The sequence below is a fragment of the Schistocerca cancellata genome, chromosome 5 (assembly GCF_023864275.1).
Source record: "Schistocerca cancellata isolate TAMUIC-IGC-003103 chromosome 5, iqSchCanc2.1, whole genome shotgun sequence".
In the NCBI taxonomy this organism is placed as follows: Eukaryota; Metazoa; Arthropoda; class Insecta; order Orthoptera; family Acrididae; genus Schistocerca; species Schistocerca cancellata.
Genome location: NC_064630.1, coordinates 491786788 through 491801848, shown reverse-complemented (window position 1 = coordinate 491801848; position 15061 = coordinate 491786788).

Sequence of the window (15061 nt, the reverse complement as noted above, 5' to 3'; positions counted from 1 at the left end):
GAAAATTTATTTCCCGTCTACAATGTTAAATTTCTGGAAATGGAAAGCTTAAAGTCCAATTGGAAAAATAAATGTACTTTGCAAATGTGATTAATGTTCAAACTGGTGGCCTTCAGCATCAATACATTTCTGAGTACGAGTCACCACTGATTCCGTACACCGTACCAAAGTGTCCAATGAGATTTCCTCGCACACCGCTGAATCTCATTCCAAAGTGTGTCCAGGTTACGTGGTTTACGTTTGTACACCTCTTCTTTTACTGTGCCCCATAAGAAGAAATCCAACAGCCTGAGGCCTGGAGAGCGTGCAGGAAACTCGATTGGTCCCCTGCGTCCTATCCACTGGCCTGGCACACTGTGATCCAGGTATACTTGTACATCCCTATGATAGTGTGTCAGGGCGCCATCTTGCTGGAAATAAAACTCATCATTACTGTATAATGCATGAATGGCAGGGAACATGGAGTCAGGAAGCATTGTTAGGTATGTTTCTCCAGTAACAGTACCTTCAAAGCGGAAAGGCCCAATGAGTCCCCTTGCAGACAAACCACACCACACATTTACACCAGGCAAATTCACAGCCTTTTCAACTGTAATGTGAGGATTATCTTCAGCCCAGTACACGCAATTGTGCTTATTGACAGTTCCATTGAGTTTGAATTGGGCTTCATCCAGCCAAATTATGCTACCCATAAATCCTGGTTCACGTCTCAACATCTCCTGAACCCATTCACAAAATTCTAACCTTCAATCTGGATCACCATCACTTAGCTGTTGCACCAGCCTTGGAATGTACACAAGAAACCTGCTTTTCTTCAGAATGCATAGCACACTACTAGTACTTACATTACTCTCACGTGCCGGTTGCCTTGAAGATTTTTAGAGGCGAACGCTGAAACGTTTCCAAGACCGCAGTTGTGGAATCATAACTTGTAGCTGTACGAGGTCGCCCTGATCGACCTTTATGCACATCACACACTGTTCCATGAATTTCGAATTTGTCTCATAGACGTGTAATTGTTAACCTTGAAGGTGGTTCTGTATCATGCTCACTTCTCCACTGTCTTCGAACCGCAGCTACATTCTCTAACTTCCAGTACCACTTAATTATCTGCTCAAATGCACGTCCGCCATGTTGCAGTTACTTCCTTGTCACTGCTGCCACCTGTTGAAGAAATATAACATTACTTTGTCACAGATATTTAACCTTGTAGAACGGGAAATAAATTGTCTATGACAGTTCAAAGTGTGTATACATTTTTTTGAAGCACCCTGTATATTAAAAAATCAATGCACCTTATTGGGTTGGCAACGTTCGATTTTGCATTCGTTTATGAATTTTACTACTTTGATTAACCCCAAAGTTAGAGCCTGTTTAGTTTTTCTGTTAATTGCGCTCTATTCAAAATTGTAGTCTGATACCTTCATCCATTAGAGACATGTATGGTCAAACCTCAAAATCCTCCCAGAGGGTAACATTAGCTTGTGTCATGCTAGGCTAGTGTTATAGGTAGTTTCATATTTATTTAACTTCATATTTTTTGTATTTGATTTATTGTTAGGATTTCTTGAAATCCAGGGCCATTCTTTTCTGTTAATTATTGGAAGCCATATTGTCAATGTATAGCAGTCAGATTGCGCTGGGCTTGTATATTGTGGGTAATAAATTAACAGGTCAACTTTGTGTTGTCTATGTCAGAGAAAATTGTGTAGGTCAGTGCTTAATAATGAAAATAATTAAAGAAGTAGTTTCACCTAGTGACCCTGTCAGGATACTTAACGCTCATCTTCTGATTTCCTTGTAGTTTGAATAATTAATGCATGATTAGAAATTAGTTATTGTGGACTGCTAGTGCGTAATTGTATGTGTGGGATTTCGTTTGTACTTGTAGTTTCTTATTTTTGTACTGTACTGTAATGAGTAAAGTAGCTGTGGCATGCATGTTGGTTTGCACTAATTATCTCGCAGTCACTTTTGCATCTATTTAGATATTTATTATTTTCAGTGTTATTTTAGTGTTTCCTCTTATTTTTGATTTTCAAAATGTTTTTTGTGATTTATTGTGTAAAATAGTGTGATAATCATGGCGAGTGAAAAACATAAAACTAGGCTGCAAAGCAAACTGAGAAATGACTGTGGCGATGGGCATAGCTTGTTAAACCTCCTACTAACAAACTGACAAATTTTCAAGGCAATAATTTGGTAACAGTGCATAGGGACGTGGATCAGATAGTAAGTAACGAGTTGCAAATTGAAACAATCTGTGAACAGGGAACTCTTGACGATCGATCGGTCGGTAGCAGTTCGCCTCAGAATCGCGAAATAAGAGAACAAAATCTTGCAAATACTGTAGATTCAGGTTTTGCATCAATACACTTTTCTCAATTAAGTCAAGACAGACTCTCTGCTTTTCAAAATACGAACATTGCCGGTACAAACGCGCTGACGAAAAACAAAAAGGAACATGTTTAAGTCAATAATGCATTGGTATTGCAATTAATTAAAAAAATATCAAACAGACCAGAAGCTTCAAAAGTTAGACACAATTTACGAAATTAAACAAACACATGAACAAACTCGTGAAGATTTAACCGCTGAGGTACACAAAATCGAATCGAAATATCCAAACATTTCTGAAGACGTAAAAACTCAGATTTGTGAGCATTTTCAGTTTATTTTTTCGCAACATGAAGACACATTACAGAACTATGAATCAGCAATAAAAGAACTGCAGACCATTGTACACGAAAATCACGATACCTTGCAGGCTAAAATTGACTCTGTTGTATCTACCGATACGATTGTGCAACTTGTGAAAAATCAGGAAAACTCAAAGCACACAGTAGATACGATTACGACACAAATGGACACTCTAAAACTTGGATCAGAAAAACACTCGGAGGAAATCCTCACATTATTGGAAAAAGTAGGCGAACTTTCGGATCAGTTAACAAATTTATATACGAAGGTAGATGATAATTTGAATGATAGGAGACTGATAGTGTTTACGGACACAGAGGAGTACGAGGAAATTAGGAAATTTAAACAAAGTCAGAAACAAATTAATACGCAACACAAAAGCGAAATACGAGAATTCCAAGATCACATGGCACAGTTGAGTCAAGAATTACATATTCCAGAGGATACTCGTGCACCGACACGGGAAGAGGGATTTAGAAACACGGAAAAGCCACACAGTAAGAATACATGGTATTTTGGAGATCTTGAAAGGAGCTGGCAGGGTAGACCGAGCCTTGAGATGGAACCGCCGACACAACGTAACAATGACCGATTTGCGACTCGCCGACACGATGGCTTTGACTATAAGCTCTACATCACAATGCATAAATTTAAAACATTTAAGAATTCTAGTAATGACATACATCCGCAAACTTGGCTTCATCAATTTTCTCATCGTTTTCCTACTAATTGGTCTTTAGAATATAGAAAGACCAGCTATAAGAATGCGATCGGTTATTCGCGATTGTCACAGTGAAGGAGATTTTTATCATTCCTTTTTACATATTGATCTCAGGCTACACAAGATCGAGTAAAACACAGTGTTACAATGATGAAGCAATTCGAAAAGTGTGAATTTTCCAGCCCTGTGAAATATTTTGAAGATGTGTTACACAAAATCACTATTTGTCGAACCCATACAGTCTCTCGGAACTTATTCGTATTTGCTTAATTAAATTGCCTGAACACATAAGACATATTATTTTGGCTGGACGTTGTAAAGACGATATCTAATCTTTTCAGGGACTGTTGCAAGGACGGGAAATCTACACGGACAATTGCATAACACGAAAACGTGAAGACAACAACAATTAAAGGTCACATCCATCACAATTTTGTGACAACAGGAACAATAACCACACACAATAAGTCTACCGTTGTATCGCAAATCGTACTAAAACAGACACTACCAACATGAGAACAATTGGCAGAATAACAATAATTACAGAAACAGATCACGTTTCCATGATAATGACTATGGCAGAGATTCAGGGTAGATTAAATGACTTCAGATGCTTCCTCATAACTACGATTCTGGGAGAATATCTTCACTAACTAATCGACAAGAAAGAAACTACAAAAATTACTGACAAGACGACAGACGTTACAATCATGACAAGAGACTTGAATTTATTCAGAACTGATGTGACTAAAATAGGGCTGGGCCTTCTTGACAATTTGAAATCGTAGAAATTGTACCTCCAAATCCAAGTAACGATGCAGGACAACAAAGAGATAATATACAAAAACTCACACCACAGGCAGCTAAAAAACATACTTATTGGGCTGGTGACTTAGCTGCATGATTATGAGAAAAGAGAAGACATTAGGGACATTTTACTCCACGAACATTACATGAAACAGAAAAACACTGCATATCCTGTAATTTACATCATAACAAATGACATAAAATTTATGGGAGCACATGACTCAGGCGGTCATATTTTGGTAATTAGTGAAACAACTTTCAGTAAATGCAACAAATCGAACGACTGCCCCACACTTCCTTTACGTAAAATTAAATAACAAGGCGCAATTTTTGGAAAAAGTGTAGATGTGCACTAACAAACTAACTTAGATATCTTTTGTTAAAGCTACAGATTTATTATAAATTTTCTTATTGTTCCATGACAGTCAACAGAGATTATATTAGGTGTAGATTTTTTGGATGAGTATAAAGCAATTTTAAACCTTCACGACACTGATAAGTTTAGAGGAAGAAGGTAAGTCAATAGCTTTCGACAGAATTTGACACTAATGATCACTTTGCAAGAACTGACAGGCACTAACGTTTTAATTCAGGAAAAGATTCAATCAATTGAGAACCATAATGACACTGACAGGCAGGCCATTTTTGACATCTTACAAAGGCATTCCACAGTTTTTACTCACAAAACAGGAACAATTAAAGGTTTTCAGTACAAATTTTGTGTTCATGAGCATACAAAATTTTGTGTCAAACCATATGTAATTCCTGCACATTATAGAAATCGTGCTAGAAGGGAAACATAATCTATGCTTGATGAGGGTATTATTGAACCAGCGGTAAGCTCATACAATAATCCATTACATATTGTTGAGAAGAAGAACAGATTGATCAGGCTTGTCTTAGATTTCAGACAAATAAATACTATAAACATTTCTGAAACAGACAGGCCATAAACTTTGGAAGAAATTCTTCAAAATTTCAGTGGTGTAAAAGTGTTGTCTTCTATTGATCTCAGGTACTGCTTTTGGCAAATTGAACTTCATCCAGAATGTAGAAAATATATAGCTTGTCTTTGTTTGGGCTTTTGTTATTAATTTGGAAACTTCCTTTTGGTTTGAACATTTCTTCAGCAGCATTAATTCGTGGACTAAATTCCATATTATGTGAGTATTAAAACGACACATCTCTCAGTAGGTGGGACTATACCAGGCACGGCCTACATCTCAACAGGAAAGGGAAGGGGAAACTGGCTGGGGTAATAGCAGGAAATTTAAGAGGGGGAGGCACTGCCATGAATGGTAAAATACCAGTGGTTACAGGTGTTGGAGCAGCACCTTTTTTAGGATAGGTAAGACAGAAAGATGTCAAGTTCTACGAGAGGTCAGGATTGAAACAAATCTTCAGTTTAGGAAAGAAATTAAACAGCACAATTATATCACATTGGATCACCAATCACAGCTGTCAATTATAAATTTTCACCAATGACCAGAAATTTTATCTCCACCAAGTTGTATCTCAGTCCTAGGTAATTACATTGATGTATTAAAGTCACCCAACCCAGTTGACATAATCTGCCTCTCTGAACACCATGTGACCACTGGTATAGCAACTAGGCCTAAGCACAATGAGAAACTCAGACAGGAGAGTACTGCAAATGTTAGAATAAGGAAAGGTTCACATAAAAGTATAACTAAAAATAATGTAAGTATATTTCATCAAAATATTGGGAGTTTAAAGAATAAAATAGATGAGCTTCTGGTTTGTTTAGAAGATTTAGAAGCTGAGGATGAAATAGATATACTATGCCTGTCTGAGCATCACATTGTTACTGATATGGATAAGGTAAATGTAAGTGGATATAAACTCTCTGCACATGTAATGAGAGAAAATATGGAGAAAGGAGGAGTTGCCATATATGTCAAAAGTTATCACTGTGCAAAAAGTATAGAAACAAAAAAGTTTTGTGTAGAGAAACATATAGAAGCATGTGCCTGTGAGCTTAAATTAAATAAAGGCACATTTATAATTGTAACTGTATATAGGTCCCCATCAGGAAATTTTCATCTATTTCTGAAAAATGTGGACTCCTTGTTGTGCTATCTCTCAGACAGGGGGAAGCAAATTATTATTTGTGTGGACTTCAATGTAGATTCTCTGAAAGAGGGTAATAGGAAAAATGACCTTGAAGTATTACTCGGTTCTTTCAATTTGACACCCGTTATTGATTTTCCTACTCGGGTGGTAAAGGATAGCAGCTCACTGATAGATAACTTCTTTATAGACCAAGATAAGTTTAACCAGATAAATGGTCAGCCTGTTGAGAATGGTCTTTCTGATCATGGTGCACAGCTAGTTACAATATATGACATAGCTCCATTCAGCAATACTAAACAGTCCTCCAAAGCAGTACGTTCAGTCAACGATTTAACAATTGCAAATTTCAGGGAAAGCCTACAGCAGTTAGACTGGGATGAGGTGTACCGTGAACCTGATGCCAATTTAAAATATAATTTATTTCATGACATTTTTGTAAATGCATTTGAAAACTGCTTCCCCAAGAAAATAGTTAAATATACTCGTAAGAAACCTTGTAACAAATCATGGCTTACTAAGGGTATAAAAATATCTTGTAACCGGAAAAGGGAAATGTATCTGACAGCAAGAAAGAGTAGTGACCCAGTAACTATCAAACATTATAAAAACTACTGTGTTATATTAAGAAAAGTTATTAAAAAATCCAGAAGTATGTGTATCATGTCTGAAATCAGCAACTCTGATAATAAAATTAAAACAATTTGGAATATTATTAAAAGAGAAACAGGTCAACCAAGAGCACAGGAAGACAGTATTACCATCAAATTGAATGAAAACGTTACGAACAAAAAGTCAGAAGTTGAAAATATTTTTAATAATCATTTTCTAAATGTTGTGGATATAGTAGGATCCATGTGTTCATTAGAAGATGCTAGGCTGTTAATGGAAGAGGGCATACCTATGCAATTTGATACAATTGAAATCTCACCCACTTCTCCCTCTGAAATTAGGAAAATAATAAACTTGCTTAAAAGCAAAAACTCACATGGAATTGATGGCATTTCCAGCAAAATACTAAAAGCTTGTTCTCAACAGATAAGTAAGATTCTCAGCCACCTGTGTAATATCTCTCTGGAACAGGGCATTTTTCCCTGATAGACTGAAATATGCTATTGTTATACCTTTGCATAAAAAGGGGGATAGATCTGATGTCAACAATTACCGTCCAATCTCCCTTCAAACAGCTTTATCCAAAATTTTTGAGAAAGTAATGTATTCAAGAGTAGCTTCACATATCTGTAACAATGAAGTACTAACAAAATGTCAGTTTGGTTTCCAGAAAGGTTTTCAACAGAAAATGCCATATATGCTTTCACCAATCAAATTTTGAATGATCTGAATAACCGAACACCACCCACTGGGATTTTTTGTGATCTCTCAAAGGCTTTTGATTGTGTAAATCATGAAATTCTGCTAGACAAGCTCAAGTATTGTGGCATGAGGGGGACAGTGCACAAATGGTTTAATTCGTACCTAACTGGAAGAGTGCAGAAAGTTGAAATAAGTAGTTCTCATACTATGCAAAGATCAGCATATTCCTCAAACTGGCGAACTATCAAGAATGGGGTTCCACAAGGGTCAGTCTTGGGTCCTTTGTTGTTCTTAATATATATTAATGACTTGCCATTCTATATTCATGAAGAGGCAAAGTTAGTTCTCTTTGCTGATGATACAAGTATAGTAATCACACCTGACAAACAAGAATTAACTGATGATATTGTCAATACTGTCTTTCAGAAAATTACTAAGTGGTTCCTTGTAAACGGACTCTCACTGAATTTTGATAAGACACAGTACATACAGTTCCGTACAGTGAATGGTATGACGCCATTAATAAATATAGACCTTAATCAGAAGCATATAGCTAAGGTAGAATATTCCAAATTTTTATGTGTGTCCATTGATGAGAGATTAAATTGGAAGAAACACATTGATGATCTGCTGAAACGTTTGAGTTCAGCTACTTATGCAATAAGGGTCATTGCAAATTTTGGTGATAAACATCTTAGCAAATTAGCTTACTACGCCTATTTTCACTCGTTGATTTCATATGGCATCATATTTTGGGGTAATTCATCACTGAGGAATAAAGTATTTATTGCACAAAAGCATGTAATCAGAATAATAGCTGGAGTCAACCCAAGATCATCCTGCAGACATTTATTTAAGGATCTAGGGATATTCACAGTAGCTTCTCAGTATATATACTCTCTTATGAAATTTGTTATTAACAACCAAACCCAATTCAAAAGTAATAGCAGTGTGCATAACTACAATACTAGGAGAAAGGATGATCTTCACTATTCAAGATTAAATCTAACTTTGGCACAGAAAGGGGTGAATTATACTGGCACTGAAGTCTTTGGTCACTTACCAAATAGTATCAAAAGTCTGACAGATAACCAACAAGTATTTAAGAAGAAATTAAAAGAATTTATGAATGACAACTCCTACTCCATAGAGGAATTTTTAGATATAAATTTAAAAAATATTAAAAAAATAAAAAATAAAAAAAAATAAAAATAAAAGAACACAAAAAATGAACAAGTTGTTATATTAACTTAAGTATGTTGTTAAATTAACTTAATTATGTCATGTATTGGAAAATTTGACTCGTTCCACATCATTACGAAATATCATATTCATGATCCATGGAACTAGTATTAATCTAATCTAATCTAATCTAATCACACATGGATGATATTTTGATAGCACAATCTTCTTGGGAACACTATAATCGCATCCTCAACAGTTTGTTACATATTTTTGCTGAATCTGGAGTTACAGTTAACTTGGAAAAATCTGAATTTGATAGGACAAAGGTGAAGTTTTTGTGTCACATTATTTCTTCTGATGGCATTCATCTGGATCGTGAAAAGTTAGAAGCAATCAGAGCTATTTCTGTTCCATCCACAAGAAGACAAGTTCGCAGTTTTCTAGGTCTCGGGAATTTCTACCTTCGTTTCCTGAATATGCAAATTCTAGTAGCATGGACTCTGCTAAAGTTGGTCTTGGTGCACATTTATTGCAAGAAATTATAGAAAATGACATTACTGTTCAGAAAAACCATTGCTTTTTGCTGACAAAATCTGAGGAAAATTATTCCATTACTGATCTGGAAGCTTTAGCTATTGTTTGTGCATTTCACAAATTTAGTTTCTTTCTTTCTGGGGAACATGTAAAAGTTTATAGTGATCATCGAGCATTGCAATTTCTTGTCATCAAAATCAAATCATGGCAGGTTGAATGTTGCACACTATTTCTGCAAGAATTCCGTTTCACAATGCTCTGGCATGGAAAACATTGTTGTGAACGTACTTTCACTTGCACTGGCCGACCTTGAGAACGGCAACACAGAAGCTAACCCTGAGAAAAATTTCAGTATTCTTTACATTCAAAAAGTAGCTTTTGAAAACTTCGTCACTGCATCTTTAAAGGACTTTGCTCATGAGCAAGACAAGGATGCGATTTGGAACGATATTAAAAGTAAATGGCACCAAAAGACACACATGCAGATTCGTCATTGTTGATGATAAGCTCTTGGTACTTTGTATTCCTGACGATTTTGTTAAGCTCATCTGGTACATTCATTCCACCTACACACATTTTGGTCCACGAAAACATTATCATATACTTCATACATGGGAAAGAGAAATAGTAGAGTTCTGTCTATTTGCAAACATTGTCAAAAAGCTAAACTGTCTATCATCCCGGATCATACTCCACTGTATCCTGTTATTCTTAATAGATTAAAAGAATTAGCTGCAGGTGATCTTCTGGCACCCCTCATCAAAACATTTTATAGACTTTCATACATTTTCATTGCTGTTGAACTTACTTCAAAATTTGTTTCTTTCACACCATTACCCAAAGCCACTGGACGTTGTGTACCCAACTAGTTTGTTACAAAATTTCTTACGTGACATTGGACACACTGACAACTTAGATCTGCTATTTGGTCACTCATGCTTCAGAATCGCAAAATCAAACTTGTTTTTATTTCATTGTACTCTCCACATTGTAACCATCTGAACGCATTATGAAAGAAATTAATAAGCTTTGCAGACTTTATTGTCACAGGAAGCACCAGTATTGGGAGAGGTCCTTACATTTATTTGAAAATGTACTGAATGAAATGCCTCATGACTCCACTGCTTTACCACCTATTCTTGTACTGAAGAATGAGGAACCACCGAAGAGAACTAAAAATATAAATTCTGCTGCAGACAAAAGGAGAATACTAAATGGTAAATCAAATGCAAAGAAACTATACATTGGTCAAAAAGTTCTCATTAAAGGCCATTTGTTGTCACATAAGAAGAAACATTGGAGTCACAAATTCTTTCCGATTTACAGTGGACCTTGCAGGAGCCTAAGTATACTGCGTGGTAATTGCGTTGAAGTTGAAACTCTGTGTACTAAGAAAAGTAAAGGAGTAGACCACACTTCTCATGTAAAACTGTTTATTAAGTAATAATTTGCTTCCTGACTCAGTCTCTACTACAAAATTTTTCACTTGAAGTTACTACTGAGCTTTGCCACATTTAGAAACTGTCAACATGCAGCAATGTTTTGAAGTTAACTATCCAGACAAGAACCTATGGAACATATTAAGACAGTAATTTTATGAGTAAACTTTTATAATGAACTGATGATACAGTCTAATTGTGGGTACATTTTCTCTTGTCAGTTGCATGATTATGTCACGATTATAATGCTGACATTCTTGGAACATACACTGCTAATAAGGTTTTGCTGCAACATTCTGGTTTACTTGAAGAGACATTTTTAATTAAATTACTTTCTGAGACGTCATTGATGACACAATATTTAGTTTGTTTGACAGCTACACGATTATATTACGACACTACTAAAGAGAGACACAATTTTCATTACTGCTTTTACGCTGTATCTTTTTAATGTCTGCAAATTTTTTCTATGTTCTTCCAGAAAGTGAAACACGTTTTGGTAATGACTTTTGTGGCATGACTACAGTGAGACAGCTATTTTCGTAACACAACAATACGTTACAGTACAGTACTTACAAGGTTTCCGCCCCCGGTAGCTGAGTAGTCAGTGTGATGGAATGTCATACCCAACGGCCTAGGTTCGATTCCCGGCTGGATCGGGGATTTTCTCCGCTCAGGGATTGGGTGTTGTGTTGTCTTTATCACCATCATTTCATCCCCATCGACACGCAAGTCGCCGAAGTGGCGTCAACTCGAAAGACTTGCACCAGGTGAACGGTCTACCCGACGGGAGGCCCTAGCCACACGACATTTCCATTTACTTACAAGGTCACGGCAATGAACGTAATAACTACAACATATAGACTAATAGCGCTTTACTTTAGTATATGACAAGCTAAGTACATTGATTTCTAGAGAACTTTGCTTATGAACAACAATAACTACAACACTTGACACATTTTTACCGTTAAGCGATAACAGAAATTTTCTTACAAAAAGAAGTACAATTTAACACGACATGACACTAATTTGAGTGATTACTTTTTTGTAATTGATACATTATCAGAAATATTTTTGAACTACAATGATATAGAGAAGGTTTTCGGTGTTACATTTCATTCTGCAGTTTTAATCTGTAAGATAACAAGGATAATTACATTATCCCTCAAGGGGGTACACGTACTTTGTGTACCATGTGTGTGGCAAGTGCAAGGGGCGATATCTAATATGGCATTTGCTTATACAGTTTTACACATCTGTACCATATTTCTCTAACACAGAATTACGCAATTACCTGGTCATTTAACAGAAAGAAATTAACATTTTTACTGCATCACTGACACAGTTCTACATAATTACACAGTTGGATTACTTTGCATTTGTGAAATTGTACTTTGTCTGCATTTTGTGAACTGTTCACATACATATTTGGAACCACTGTGATACTGCGAGAGCTTTGAGTGACGTATATTGTATAGGATAGTGGTTTTTGAAGTATGTTTGAGGAAGATGACAATAATGAAACGAGCAGAGAATTTTTTTCAGGGGTTTTGAGATTTTATTGATGTGTTATGATAACGTTATCACAAAGATAATGCGTATTATGATGTTGCGATACGGTTATAATCAGTAAGGAGATTCTATATGAGGAATACAATCATGCTACAAGTCTATTACGATAAAATATTCAAGAATTATCGATGAATCTGTAAATGTGTAGTAAGGTAATGAATAATGAGTAATGGTTAGGGACTCTGGGAAACCAAGAATTGTACTTTAAGAGTTATGAAAAAAGAGTATATATGTGATTGCGAGTGCCAGAATGCCGACGGAAATTTTTGGCCCCTGTTATTGATGAGATTTCATTGCTATACACTTCTTCTGTAAATTTTCAACCTGTGAATCATTTTTGTTTGTATTGTAGTTGAAACTGCTGTCGTAAATATTTTGGTAAAGAGCATATGTGACCTTGATGTAACACTCTGCTGTGCTGGGCTGCGCACTAGCTGCCTTGAAATATACCCATTGTTTTGTTGACTTTCAACTTCACTGGTGCCACTGCGGCCACTATGAAGCTCGCCGCACTCCTGCAAGCACTCGCAGAGGTGTATAAAAAGGAGGCCATTCACCTCACTATTGACATTTCCTTGCAGAACATACCACAAACACGGCGTACACTACTACTTGTAAACATATGATTACACTTTGGAGTGTGAATTTCGTGCAACTTACTGAAATGCTTATGAGTTGATGAGAATTAATCTTATGTTTTCACACCTAATTATGACAAGTGTCTCTCTATGAGAGTTGAGAGAATTTCTACTGACTTATGAAATGCCACATGGTTATTGAATGATATTTTTATGCTTTACTTTGTACATATTTGCTTATTTTATTTCATATCTGGTTTCTCGCCGAACTGCAGCATTGCCTTTATTAAATAAAAATTTAATACACATGCTAATGTGAACACTTTCTGTCAACAGATCCATTAAATAATAATTTTATGAGCAACATTCTTAACATAGGGCAATTGGAAAGGAAAGAGCAATAAGAAGGAGAAGGGACTAGTAATAGGAACTACATACATAATTTTGTTTTCAAGAACTTGGTAATTTTTTCTTTGGTAGAATAAGTTGATTTGGTTTACCACTTTAGTGTGATATAAACCAATGCGTTTCACATGGGAGATAGTATAGATCGTGTTCCTTGTGCTGGTGCTTTGCCTAGTTTTGATGGTCACAGATGCACACATGGTATTGTAAGCTTACATGTATATTTGCCTTAACTGCACTGCTGCCCTTGCTACAGTCTTTTTTGTGCTTGTGTTTAATCATGATTAGGTATAAGGTATTGCAGTTGTTGCTGCTATTTGTCAGGCAGTGTACTACTGAATTTTACTTAGCATAACTGTGCTACGCCTGTTTTGCCACTTATTTATTTTTCTTGTTTGCTGCATATTGCCTTATATTAGTTGTGATGTTGCATTTGCTTTGCTAATTTAGATATGCTGCTGCTCGCTTGGCCAATTTCCATATTTGTCAATTGCCTCATTCTCTAGTTTATGTATCTGAGCTCTGTAGATTTAAGTTAGCTTAAGAGGTGGTTTGCTGTATAAGAAAATGAATTGTGATGCATTGGGATGAAATGCATTGAGAAGCTATAAGGAAAAGGTCTGGTCAAAGAGTATTGTATGATGAGGAATAAATATTACGAAAGAAGAAATGAATAGATATAAGTTGGGTATAGTGACAACAGGTTTAGGTAAGATTTTCTTGGAAACAAATGATGAGGAAAGAAAAATGTATAAATACAGATAGCATGCTTAGGTGGGATTTTCGTGGAAACAGCTGTTGAAGTAAGAGATGTTTGTGAGAATTAAATTAAGATTTGGTTGGAAATGAAGTAGTTTTAGTTGAAAGTAAATGAGGTATGTGCATGAAGGATGTTATTGAAAAGAGAAAAATGAAACAGAGGTATAAAATGCACCCCACAAGTACTGCAGTATCAAATGATACACTTTGACACATTTACAGGTGAAAACAAATCCTGTCCTCTCCTTTTGTGTTATTCAAATATGTTTATGTATACCTTTGTGTCTATGTGTTCTTCCTATCTCTTTGTATTTACTTGATAAGATAAATTTGGTAGAATTTTTTTCCTTCTAATACTGGGCTGCATTCACTATGATGAGGAATACTGTTATCCTGAAACCTAATCTCTGTTTTTCTACCATGTTCTTTACTTTAGGAAGATGTTCAGACATTATTTTTCTTTTAACAATCCTGCCTCAAGTTAATATTTCTACTGATATTCTTATTTTTCATTTATTTCCTTATGTCATAATTCCTGTAATACTTGTGTATATGTTTATTTCTATTCTTTTTGTAAAGCCTGTATTACTACATATATTATTTGTATTATCATGTTCTTCACTGTAACGTTTTCTTTACATTTGTAGTTGTTATTGTATTATCATGTTCTTCTCAGTAGGTGGGATTATACTAGGCATGGCCTTCACCTGAACAGGAAGGGGAAGGGTAAATTGGCTGGAGAAATAGCAGGAAAGTTAAAGGGGGGAGGCGCTGTCATGAGTGGTAAAATACCAGTGGTTGTAGGGTTCAGAAAAGACCCTTTTTTAGGGTAGGGAGGACAGAAAGAAAGCAAATTTTAAGAGAGGTTAGAACTGAGACAAACCTTGAGTTTGAGAAAGAAATCAAAAAACATAATTCCAGCTTATTACATAAGCATAAACAGCTATTGGTTAAGG